Here is a 12,637-nt window from a genome sequence, read left to right as displayed (position 1 = left end):
GCCCCGCCCTGGGGAGCCCCGCTTCCGGGCGGCCCCTGGCGGCGAAGGGGACGCTGCAACGCTGAGCGGGAGCGCGAGGAGGGAAGGGGTTTGGCAAGGGGCCCCAAAGAGGCCGAGACCCCGAGAGTGCCGGCAGCGCTCTTTATCACGCCTGGAGGCTCCTGCAGAGTCCCGGAACCTCCCGAACCTCCAGAAACGCAGGCAGGGTGCACTCCCCAGGGGGTACAACTTTGGCAGTGAGGACCACAGAGGTCCAGGGAGAACCGGAGACCCGAGGAGCATGAAGGCACTCTATGACACCACTGCCTACAAACGCAGGGGCTGGAATGCAGTGACAGGACACTGCTGGGAGTAAAGGCTCTCAGCGCCTCCGTGGAGGGCTGCCTCCACTCCCAATATCGTGCGGGGGGACTAGGACGAGCCTGGTAAGTCAGTCACAGGATATCAGTTCTCAGAATAGAAGAGAAGCCAGGTCTGGACAGCACCTGATGATGGTCAACTCTCAGGTAGGACCCATTTGCTGCCCCTCCAGCTCTTGTCGCCTCTTTCACCTTCATGCCTTTCTAGATGCTACAGAAATTCCTGCTCTTGGTGGGCAGCCAGAGAGCCTCCCAGGCCTGATTTGAATCTCAAATCCCAGCTCTGCCACCTGCCATCTGGGTAACTTGGGCAGGTGTCACCAACCTCTCTGAGTCTTGTTCTCCTCTTCTGTAAAATGCAGATGATAAGTATAACTAATTTCTTGGTAACAGTAGACGATACTATGCACACAAAAGGCCTAGCCCAGTGCTTGGACAGGGAACCATCCAGTTAAGCCAGTTCCCTTCCCCCTGCACCTCATGAGGCCCCATCTACCACTCTTCTTTAGTATCCGGTGCTTGAGATTTGCAGGGGGCTAGAGGGGTTCCTCCCAGGCTCTCCCTGTTCTGGTCCCTGGCCCCAATGCCATCCACAGTCTGGTCACTGCTCGGCCTCATTAAAAGGATACACAAGGCTGGGCACAGTGGCTCACACCTGTAATGCCAGCACTTTGGGAGGTCAAGACCAGCGGATCACTTGAGGTCAGGAGTTCAAGACTAGCCTGGCCAACATGGTGAAACCCTGACTCTATTAAAAATACAAAAATTAGCCAGACATGGTGGTGGGCGCCTGTAATCCCAGCCACTTGTAGGCATGAGAATCACTTGAGCCTGGGAGGTAAAAGTTGCAGTGAGCTGAGATTGGGTCACTACACTCCAGCCTGGGCAACAGAATGAGACCCTGCCTCAAAAAAAAAAAAAAAAAAAAACCACAATAGGATACACGAACAGATTGCCAATATTACACTTCACTCATGCCGAGAGCTCATCCTTCTCTGCAGTGTCTGCTTCTTTACAGAGACTCACTCTATCGCCCAGACTGGAGTGCAGTGGCACGATCTCAGCTCACTGCAACCTCTGCCCCCCGGGTTCAAGCAATTCTCCTGTCTCAGCCTCCCGAGTAGCTGAGATTACAGGCACCCGCCACCACGTCCAGCTAATTTTTTTTATTTTTAGTAGAGACAGGATCTCACCATGTTAGCCAGGATGGTCTTGATCTCCTGACCTCATGATCTGCCTGCCTCGGCCTCCCAAAATGCTGGGATTACAGGCGTGAGCCACTGCGCTGGGCCCTGTGTGCTTCTTTTACTTACCCATAGGCAAGGAATTAAGGAAAATGGGATGGGCTGGGAAAGCAACTGCCCAGAGGCTAAAGTGAACTAGAAAGTGTGGCAAATTGTTCCCCAGATCAGCTACCCTTCAGGGACTGAATAGCCACATCAAAGCCACTCAGGTTCCCAAAGCCCAAATCCTGAAGCAGGCTGGGGCACTGCAGCCCTGAAGGCTCACTGCAGGGTCCGCTGGAATATGCAGGGTGTAATGAGTCCACCCTTTGAGTTCTGAGGTCAGTCAATGTCTTACCTGTTCCAGCCCTCAGAATAATCAGTGTTTGGCAGGTATAAAAACAAAGGCACATTCAATATAAATCACAGGAGATAAAGAACCTTGTCAGAAACCCTCAGGAGCCAATGAGAGGCAGAGGACTGCTGGTATTCTAAATCCCTGCTGTGCCACTGTTGGTAACCTTTCTGGAATGCCCTAAATATTTTTGGGCAAGACCTCGATCACCAACTAGTTTCTGAAAAACTGAAGAATCTGATTATGTTACCTATGATTACTAGAGTAAATAAATAAAAATTATGTCCATGAAGCAAATGGATGAAACACCTGCACTCATATCCCAGATAATCCTGGACATATGCCAGGATTCCATTTCGTTTGTAAAATGTATTAATTTGATCACTTATTTGACAAATATGTATACCACCAGACACTGCAGTAGTCATCTTGGATACAAAGATTGATCCATTCATTCAACAAATAATTGAGCGCCTGTTATCTGCCAGGCAGTGTTCTAGGTACCAGGGATATGATAGCAAACAAAATGGTCTCTATCCTCAGCAACAAATAAACAAATACATAAATGCATGGAAAAGTAATGGTGACAAACTGTTGGTGTTTCATGCCATGAGGAGAAATAAAGCAAGTAAGAGATTAGGGCTTAATGGAGGGTGCCCTCCGTTAATATTTATTTTTATTTATTTAATATTTTTTATTTTTATTGTTATTTTTATTGAATATTTCTGCATAGAGACAGGGTCTTGCTATGTTGGTCAGGTTGGTCTTGAACTCCTGACATCAAACAATCTTCCCGCCTCGGCCTCCTAAAATGCTGGGATTATAGGCGTGAGCCACTGTGCCTGGCTGAGGGTGCTCTTTTAGACAGTGATTAGGGAAGGCCTCTCTGCAGAGGGAATATCTGAGTAGAAACTCAAATGAAGTAAAGGAGCAAGTCATGTATATATCTGGGAGAAGAGCTTTCCAGGCAGAGGGGAGGCTGTTCAAAAGTCCTGAGGAGGGAATAGCTTGGCATGTTCCAGGAGAAGCGGAGATAAAGGAGGCTGGAGTGAGCGAGGGGGAATGTAGGAGAGATGAAACTGGAGAGGAAAGCAGGGGCCAAAAAAGTCAAGGCTTTGCGTGAAGGGAAGCCACTGGTGGGTTTGCAGCAGTGGGTGGCATATGATAGTTGGCATTATTAAAGCACCATTGGGGCCAGGCACAATGGCTCATGCCTATAACCCCAGCACTTTGGGAGGCCAAGACGGGAAGAATCACCTGATGTTAAGAGTTCAAGACTAGCCTAGGCAACATGGTGCAACCTCATCTCTTTTTTTTTTTTTTTTTTTTTTTTTTTGAGATGGAGTATTGCTCTGTCACCCAGGCTAGAGTGCAGTGGCACAATCTCAGCTCACTGCAAGCTCCGCCTCATGGGTTCATGCCATTCTCCTGCCTCGGCCTCCTGAGTAGCTGGGACTACAGCCTGCCACCATGCCCGGCTAATTTTTTTTGTATTTTTAGTAGAGACGGGGTTTCACTGTGTCAGCCAGGATGGTCTCGATCTCCTGACCTCATGATCTGCCCGCCTTGGCCTCCCAAAGTGCTGGGATTACAGGCGTGAGCCACCGCACCCAGCCTACAACCTCATCTCTACCAAAGAAATATATACAAAAATTAGCCGGGCTTGCTGGCATGAACCTGTAGTCCCAGCTACTTGGGAGTCTGAGATGGGAAAATGGCTTGGGCCCGGGAGCCAGAGGTTGCAGTGAGCCAAGATCCCACCACTGCACTGCAGCCTGAGCAAAAGAGCCAAACCCTGTCTCAAAACAAAACAAAACAAAAAAAAAGGCAGAGAGTCAGGGGAGAAAACCAGCTAAACTGGGAAACATGTAATAAGAGGATTGTGACCTAAATTATATGGGAGAACCCTAAGGGGAGCTAGAGAAAGCATTAGATGAGGTCACATTTGAGCTGCTTTTTGAAGAATAAGTGAAATTCGATCAGATGAATAAAGAGGGCCAAAGGAAGGTCATGTCAGGCAGGGGGCATAGATTAAGTCAGGGTTGGGAGTGTGAACCTGCATGGCGTGCTTGGGAATCATTTGGCGATTGGGCAGGGAGAGAGAATAAGGGCTGGGAAATGGGCCTAAAATGGTGGTTTGGAACTAAACCATGAAAGATCTCGAGTGTGACATTCAGCAGTTTGTACTTTATTTTATTGGCAATGGAGAATCCTTGAAGGTTTTGTGAGTTTGTGTAGGATGCAAGCTGTGTTTTTGAAATGATGCTTCAAAATGCAATGCAAAATGCAAGCAGAACTGTGGATTTTTTGGTTTTTGCTTTTTGTTTTTGAGATGGAGTCTTGCTCTGTCACCTAGTCTGGAGTGAAGTGATCCAATCTCGACTTACTGCAACCTCCGCCTCCCAGGTTCAAGCAATTCTCCTCCCTCAGCCTCCCGAGTAGCTGGTATTACAGGTGCCCGCCACCATGCCCAGCTAATTTTTTTTTTTTTTTTTTTGTATTTTTAGTAGAGACAGTGTTCCACCAGTTTGGCCAGGCTGGTCTCAAACTCCTGACCTCAAGTGATCCGCCCACCTTGGCCTCCCAAAGTGCTGGGATGACAGGTGTGAGCCACTTCGCCCAGCCCAGAACTGTGGTTTTGAAATGATGCTTCAAAAATGCAATGCAAAAAATACATTGTCAGGTAGGATGGAAGGAGACTGAAGGCAAGACCAATAAGGTTCATTCACTTAACAGAAATTACTGAGCGCCCACCAAGGGCTAGGCCTCGTCAATAGAATAGTAAATAAGTGAATATCATACCTTTCTTCATGGATTTTAAGTCTGGTGGGGAGGTCATGAGGACTAATTTCAGAGGCTGGGTCAGATCCAGGAATATTCCAGAAATACCATCATTAAGACATGGAAAATCCTGAATGCAGAAAATGAGAATGACTTGCTCACTGATTGTGAGATGCAATGGAAATCCAGTTGCTTCCAAGTATCCTGCCATGTAAAAACAATTTTAAAAGAGTATTTTTGGATTGTATATACCTTTACAGCTTTAAAAGCACTTTCACGACCAGGCGCAGTGGCTCGAGCCTGTAATCCCAGCACTTTGGGATGCCAAGGCGGGAGGATCACCTGAGGTCAGGAGTTCGGGACCAGCCTGGCAAACATGGTGAAATCCCGTCTCTACTAAAACTACGAAAATTAGCTGGGCGTGGTGGCGGGTGCCTGTAACCCCAGCTACTCAGGAGGCTGAGGCAGGAGAATCGCTTGAACCTGGGAGGCAGAGGTTGCAGTGAGCCGAGATCGCGCCATTGCACTCCAGCCTGGGCGACAGTGTGAAACTCCATCTCACAAAAAGAGCATTTTCACATAAAGCCTCTATTTGCCTTTAGGTGTTACACAAATTGTAATTATTAAATAATTACATGGTGTTATATTATTTGACTGTATAATCATGGGTGAAAACTAGGCAGAAAAAGAGCTGTTTTGCAGCGCAGGAAAAGCACCTCAGCATACATGGGCAGTGGAATGGAAAAGGTGGGTTTGGGAGGACTGCATCGGTGTAGAGAGAACAGTGTGTTTCGCTGTCTTTATGCCTCATGTCTAAGAGAATCCATCCAGAAAGAGTAAGGCAGGGTTAAGAGCAAAACTCCTAAAATGTACCTGGATCTCTCATTTAACAGATCTCAGTTTGATGATGCCATGTCCCTGTAGCAAACTCCTTTAAAAATTGTTGTTTCCTCACCAAGACTGTATGTCATGTTTAGAGTCTTGAAAAAGGTTGTGGAGCATTTACACGGTGGTGCTTGAATTAATTCTCTGTGACGTTCTTTGTCTAACTTGTTCCTTTCTGCTATTGTCAGAATCAAATTTTGCACGTAATCTCCCCTTGTTTTCAGACGACAATATCTCTGTTGGGTTTCAGAAAGCTGCGATTACAAAATGTTCTTACGGTTTTAAGTCCTCTGTGTGATTGCAAAACTCAGGAAAGGATTGGATGAGATTTTAGAGGGTGGGGGTAATAGTCAGTGGACTACATAGAAGATTCTTTTCCAATAATCTGCCCTTGGACCCAAATGTCCATCACTTGAGAGAATGTCAAGATTTTTTTTTTTTTTTCAAGACAAATTCTCACTCAGTTGCCCAGGCTGGAGTGCAGTGGTGCCATCACAGCTCACTGGAGACTTGACCTCCCAGCCTCAAGCATTCCTCCCATCTCAACCTCCCAAGCAGCTGGGACTACAGGCGCATGCCACCATGCCCACCTAATTTTTTTTATTTGTAGTAGAGATGAAGTCTCACTCAGTTGCCCAGGTTGGTCTCAAACTCCTGAGCTCAAGCAATCCTCCCACTTCGGCCTCCCAAAGTACTGGGATTACAGATGTGAGTCACCACATCTGGCCTCCAAGATTTTTAAAATAAAAATGAAAAGGGTTTGTATGGGTTACAAGAATTTATGCCTGGAACTGGGTGCAGCAGCCCATGCCTGTAATCCAAGCACTTTGGGAGGCCAAGGCGGGTGGATCACTTGAGTTAGGAGTTCGACACCAGCCTGACCAACATGGTGAAATCCTGGCTCTACTAAAAATACGAAAATTAGCTGGGTGTGGTGGCGCATGCCTATAGTCCTAGCTACTTGGGAGGCTGAGTCAGGAGAATCTCTTGAACCCAGGAGGCAGAGGTTGCAGTGAGTGGAGATTGTGCCATTGCACTCCAGACTGGGTGACACAGCAAGACTCAGTCTCAAAAACAAAACAAAAAAACAAAACAGCAACAACAACAACAAAAAAAACGCGGTGTCAGGCACCTGTAGTCCCAGATACTCGGGAGGCTGAGGCAGGAGAATGGCGTGAACCCGGGAGGCAGAGCTTGCAGTGAGCGGAGACTGTGCCACTGCACTCCAGCCTGGGCGACAGAATGAGACTCCGTCTCAGACAAAAAAAAAAAAAAAAAAAAAGCCTGGATCAAAACTGAACTATACACTTAAGACTGTACATCTCACTGTGTATAAATAATAATTCAATAAAAGGAAAAATCAAACCATCAGGACAGATAGAGCAAAAATAATTAATACTGACAAGTACAACGGTTGACTGGACCAATTTTTTTTTTTTTTTTTTTTTTTAGACAGAGTCTCCCTCTGTTGCCAGGCTTGAGTGCAGTGGCTCAATCTTGGCTCACTGCAACCTCCGCCTCCTGGGTTGAAGCAATTCTCCTGCCTCAGCCTCCCAAGTAACTGGGACTATGGGTGCGTGCCACCATGCCCAACTAATTTTTGTATTTTTAGTAGAGACAGGGTTTCACTATGTTGGCCAGGATGGTCTCGATCTCTTGACCTCATTGTCTGCCCATCTTGGCCTCCCAAAGTGCTGGGATTACAGGCGTGAGCCACCACACCCAGCCTAATTTTTTTTTTTTTATTTGTGGTAGAGATGAGGTCTCGCTCAGTTGCCCAGGCTGTTCTCAAACTCCTGAGCTTAAAAGATCCTCCTACCTCGGCCTCCCAAAGATTACAGGCTTGAGCCACTGCACCTGGCCTCCAAGATTTTTAACATAAAAATGAAAAGGGGTATGGGTTGCAAGAATATATGCATGGGTCAAAACTGACTATACACTTAAGACTGTACATCTCACTGCATATAAATAATAACTCAATAAAAAGAAAAATCAAACCATCAGGACAGATAGAGCAAAAATAATTAATACTGACAAGCACAACGGTCAACTGGACCATCTTAGGGGCATGAATTATGATTTTGGTGACTGAACTCACTTGGTTACTGAGGCAAAGGAGGGATAAGCATTGATGAAGGAAATCCTATTCCTTACAGATGACTGATTGGTCAGAAGTTACCATCTTTTAAAAACGTTACCCTTGGGACCGGGCACAGAGGCTCACACCTGTAATCCCAGCACTTTGGGAGGCTGAGGCAGGCGGATCACCTGAGGTCGGGAGTTCGGGGCCAGCCTGACCAACATGGAGAAACCCCGTCTCTACTAAAAATACAAAATTAGCCAGGCTTGGTGGCGCATGCCTGTAATCCCAGCTACTCGGGAGGCTGAGGCAGGAGAATCGCTTGAACCCGGGAGGCAGAGGTTGCAGTGAGCCGAGATCGCGCCATTGGACTCCAGCAGCACACTTGGCCAGGCACAGTGGCTCATGCCTGTAATCCCAGCACTTTGGGAGGCCAAGGTGGGTGGATCACTTGAGGTCAAGAGTTTGAGACCAGCCTGGCCAACATAGTGAAACCCCATGTCTACTAAAAATACAAAAATTTGCCATACATGGTGGCGGGAGCCTGTAATCCCAGCTACTCGGGAGGTTGAGGCACAAGAATTGCTTGAACCCAGGAGGTGGAGATTGCAGTGAGCCAATATCCCATTGCTGCACTCCAGCCTGGACAACAGAGCGGGACTCTGTCATAAATAAATAAATAGCATGCCTGATCTCCAAATGTTAGAACCTATCGTCTCCATCATTCCTCATTCAGAATATTCCCCCTTTTCTTTGCCTAATCCAGAGCAGTTCCCAGCCTCTCTGAGATCCTCACTGGATGCAGGAAGTAGTCACCCCCTATGCTTTGCACCTTTAATACTGGTGCCTTGCACCCCGGTACTCTAACAGGGTAGATACATTCGATAAGTTGACCACACACCAGAAGCCACCCACGACATCTATGCAGTTTCCATGAGACGAAAGCAACGCATGTTCAGATGACCCCACCACATTTCAGCCACTGCGGCCTCCTTTATGGTCTGTCTCCCAACATCCCACTAAACTGGACGTTCCATGAAAGCAGAAACAAGCTCTGCTTTAGGTATATCCTGGACTTAGCACAGTGACCAAAACATAATAGCATAATAGGTGCTCACATCATATTATTTAGTGAATGAATAACAAATTTTTGAAAAGATAACCATTATTGCTTTTTTTCTTTTTTCTTTTTTTTTTTTGAGACAGAGTCTTGCTCTGTCACCCAGGCTAGAGTGCGGTGGTGCAATCTCGGCTCACTGCAACCTCTGCCTCCCAGGTTCAAGCAGTTCTCCTGCCTCAGCCTCCGAAGTAGCTGGAATTACAGGCGTGCACCACCACACCTGGCTAATTTTTATATTTTTAGTAGAGATGGGGTTTTGCCATGTTGACCAGGCTGCTCTCGAACCACCTAGGCCTCCCAAAGTACTGGGATTACAGGTGTGAGCCACTGCACCTGGCCCATTATTGCTTTTATGGAAATGAGTCCTCTATGCCTGGACTCAGTGGGTGGGGGAGGGTGGCCATAAAAGAAGGTGCAGCAGGGGCTATTGTTCTCCTTCAGACAGCTCATTTCTGTTGCGTGCAAATACAACCTGGATCCTGAGTGACCGCAAGCATAAAGGTGTATGTGACCTTTAAGGACCAGGCATGTTTTCGCCACAGGCAGGAGGGTGCTGTGTTATAATTGCCTGGAGGTTCCATCCAAAAGCAGTCAGCCAACAGTGCAGTCTGTGAGCAGGGCGGTTACATCTGTGGCACTTGGAGTGGTGCCTGGCCGTGCACCAAGAAGGCCTACTGGTAGCTCACGGTGAAAGCAAAGTGGGTTCAGCAAAGGAAGCTCCCATTGCTGCATGGACGGGTAGAGCTCCTCATGAAATTAAATAAAATAAGATCCTCTCAACAGACTTAAGTATTAGCAGAGGGATGGGAGCATGGGGAATTCAAAGATTCAACTCTTTACCCAGTAGTATGGAAGTATTTCAATATTTTAACAATTGAAAAGCAATACCAGGCCGGCCGCGGTGGCTCAAGCCTGTAATCCCAGCACTTTGGGAGGCCAAGACGGGCGGATCACGAGGTCAGGAGATCGAGACCATCCTGGCTAACACGGTGAAACCCCGTCTCTACTAAGAAATACAAAAAATAGCCGGGCGAGGTGGCGGGCGCCTGTAGTCCCAGCTACTCGGGAGGCTGAGGCAGGAGAATGGCGTGAACCCGGGAGGCGGAGCTTGCAGTGAGCTGAGATCCGGCCACTGCACTCCAGCATGGGCTACAGAGCGAGACTCCGTCTCAAAAAAAAAAAAAAAAAAAAGAAAAGAAAAGCAATACCAGAGCACATCAGCTGCTTTCCAGTCCTCAATGTTAGAACTCTGCCCATACTCCTTTCCTTTGGAAGCTGCCACTTCCAGATTTTTAAACAAGATGTATAGGCCATGCCTCTACTAGGACATCTCAGCATTGTGATTCTGGCTGACAGGGCCTTGCCGGGAGGCTCCTCACCTTACAGAGTTCTGAGATAATTTTCCCTTTGTAAGTGACATCACCGACCTGAAGGTGGACTCCAGGTAACTGCCCTATCTGGGGAACAATCATTTCGCAGATATGTGACTCGCTGTTGGAGAAATTCAGAGACCTTATCAAGCAGATCTCTACTCTCCCAGCTCTGACACAGCCAGCCCTGTCCCTGTGCTGTGTGTAACCCAGCAACAAAGATGTACACAGGCACCAGGCTAAAGGAGGGAGTCACCATTCTGAAGCTAAAAATCTCCAAAGATACTCAGCCTTTAACGGAGGAGGGCTTTTAGAAAAAAATCCAGCAAATTCTCTGCCCTTTCAACTTCACTTTCTGTTCTCTTTTTATCTGCTTTCAGCATTTCCAATTAATCTTGGAATGAGAGCCGAGGGCAAGAAGCCAGCAGTGCCTGAGGGAGGCTAAAGAGCCAACCGATCCAGGGAAACAAATGCCAGCGAGGGACCCCACAGCAAAGAGACAGACACTGTGAGCAACTCTCCTGTTACCATGAGGCTTGCGAGGCGTGTGCGCGGGTCTCCGCATTGGCACCATCTGCCAATTCCTCAGGAGGACAGAACAAACCAGTGAGGCATGAAGATTAGATTATGTAACGCTCGAGGATTGCTGTTTTCAAAGAGGAAACAAATGGAACGAATTGATTTGCTTGTCAAAGTCATGTCACTAAAGGAGATCTATTCCCTCCTCTTCTAAAAGGACCTCATTAACGAGTGGAATGATTTCACAGATTCAGAAAATGTGAGACCACAATCCACTCCATTCATAAGAGCAAGTCCACTTTCCAGAGTCGCCCTCACACATTCTATTCTGGTCCCCCGGCCTGAAAAAATGTCTATCCAGCGACTACCTAAAGGGTACCGACCTGGTGAGGGACATAATTGTCAGTTGCTAGCCATAAGATTTAGAGCCGGAGGCCAGGCGTCATGGCTTACGCCCGTAATCCTAGCACTTTGGGAGGCTGAGGTGGGTGGATCATGTGAGGTCAGAAGTTCAAGATCAGCCTGGCCAACATGGTGAAACCCCATCTCTACTAAAAATACAAAAATTACCTGGGCGTGGTGGCACACACCTGTAACCCCAGCTACTCAGGAGGCTGAGGAATGAGAACCACTTGAGCCCAAGAGGCAGAGGTTGCAGTGAGCCAAGATCATGCCATTGCACTCCAGCCTGGGCAACAGAGTGAGACTCCGTCTCAAAATAAATAAAAATAAAAAATCAGAACCTGTGTGCTTTGCCTGAACTTTCTTGCTTCTGGGGAAGCAGTGTCTCGTTTTGAGACCAGTGGGATTGTATTTACTATTCAGAGCTCTAAACAAGTGCTCTTGATAGAGGAGGGATGTGTTCTTAAAAATATATGAATCAGAAAAAAATATATATGTGTGTGTGTATATATATATATGTATATATATATATATATATATATATATGCATCAGGAAGGAAAATGCATTGAATTTCTCAGAGTGCTTTGCCATTGCTGGGCTTCTCTCAAATACCCAGCACAATACTTTTTCTAGTATCCTCAGGAGATCTAAGGAATGAACAAATGAGAACCCTGAACCTGCTGCCATAGTTCCATCCCTTAAGGTTTCACAGCCTCCCTAAGATACCAGGATTTAAATATCAAGTCTTTATCCAACATGCACATGAAGTCTCCTCTACCAGATAGTTTCCATTTGCCCTCTGGATCTGCTCTTCCACCCTTCTCCGTGCTGCCCTTGGCCCTGGCGGGCTGACCTACATGGACTGCAGCAGCTCTCCTGCCCTCTAGCTTCCAGCGGGCACAGCCAATGGGAGCGGCAGCAGGAGATGGCAGGGCAGGAGGAGAGCATGGGTGAAGTGTTGCTTTCCCCACTTCCCTCCTGCCAGATGGCCTTAGGTTGGTTGTGCCTTTTGATAAAAGGTCACCCCTCTTTCTCAAGGCAGCCTGCTCCACACAACTCTCTCTTTCTGGGTTCTGTCATTTCTTCCTCCCCTCAACCTTTAGATCTAAGAGTGGTAAAGGCCCTGTGGGTACTGCACTATCCCTTATAGCTTCCCCACGCCCTGCTTAAACCTTGTAAATAGTCCATTTATTAAATCTTCTTCTAATGATCTAATTTGAATGTGCCATCTGTTTCTTATACAGACCCTGCCTGACATACCTTTCACACGTGACAGTCTGTTCTAGGCCCTACACCACATTAAAAAGAAAAAGTAGGGCCAGGTGCAGTAGCTTATGCCTGTAATCCCAACACTTTGGGAGACCGAGGCAGACGGATCACAAGGTCAGGAGCTCGAGACCAGCCTGGCCAACATAGTGAAACCCCATCTCTGCTAAAAATACAAAAATTAGCTGGGCGTGGTGGCGGGCGCTTGTAATCCCAGTTACACAGGAGGCTGAAGCAAGAGAATTGTTTGAACCCGGGAGGCGGAGGTTGCAGTGA

The 12,637-nt window shown here is 47.3% G+C and overlaps 1 long non-coding RNA gene across 1 annotated transcript; it reads left to right on the top strand.

Moving 5' to 3' along the window:
* Nucleotides 1–12: 12 nt before the first annotated feature.
* Nucleotides 13–11,440, top strand: LOC110740771. The gene is made up of 2 exons (XR_002515894.1): nucleotides 13–506; nucleotides 10,554–11,440. It is a non-coding gene; the product is annotated as an uncharacterized LOC110740771 (long non-coding RNA).
* Nucleotides 11,441–12,637: the final 1,197 nt, after the last annotated feature.

The sequence above is a fragment of the Papio anubis genome, chromosome 9 (genome assembly GCF_008728515.1).
Source record: "Papio anubis isolate 15944 chromosome 9, Panubis1.0, whole genome shotgun sequence".
Taxonomy (NCBI): domain Eukaryota; kingdom Metazoa; phylum Chordata; class Mammalia; order Primates; family Cercopithecidae; genus Papio; species Papio anubis.
This window is presented reverse-complemented; position numbering and strand designations above follow the sequence as displayed.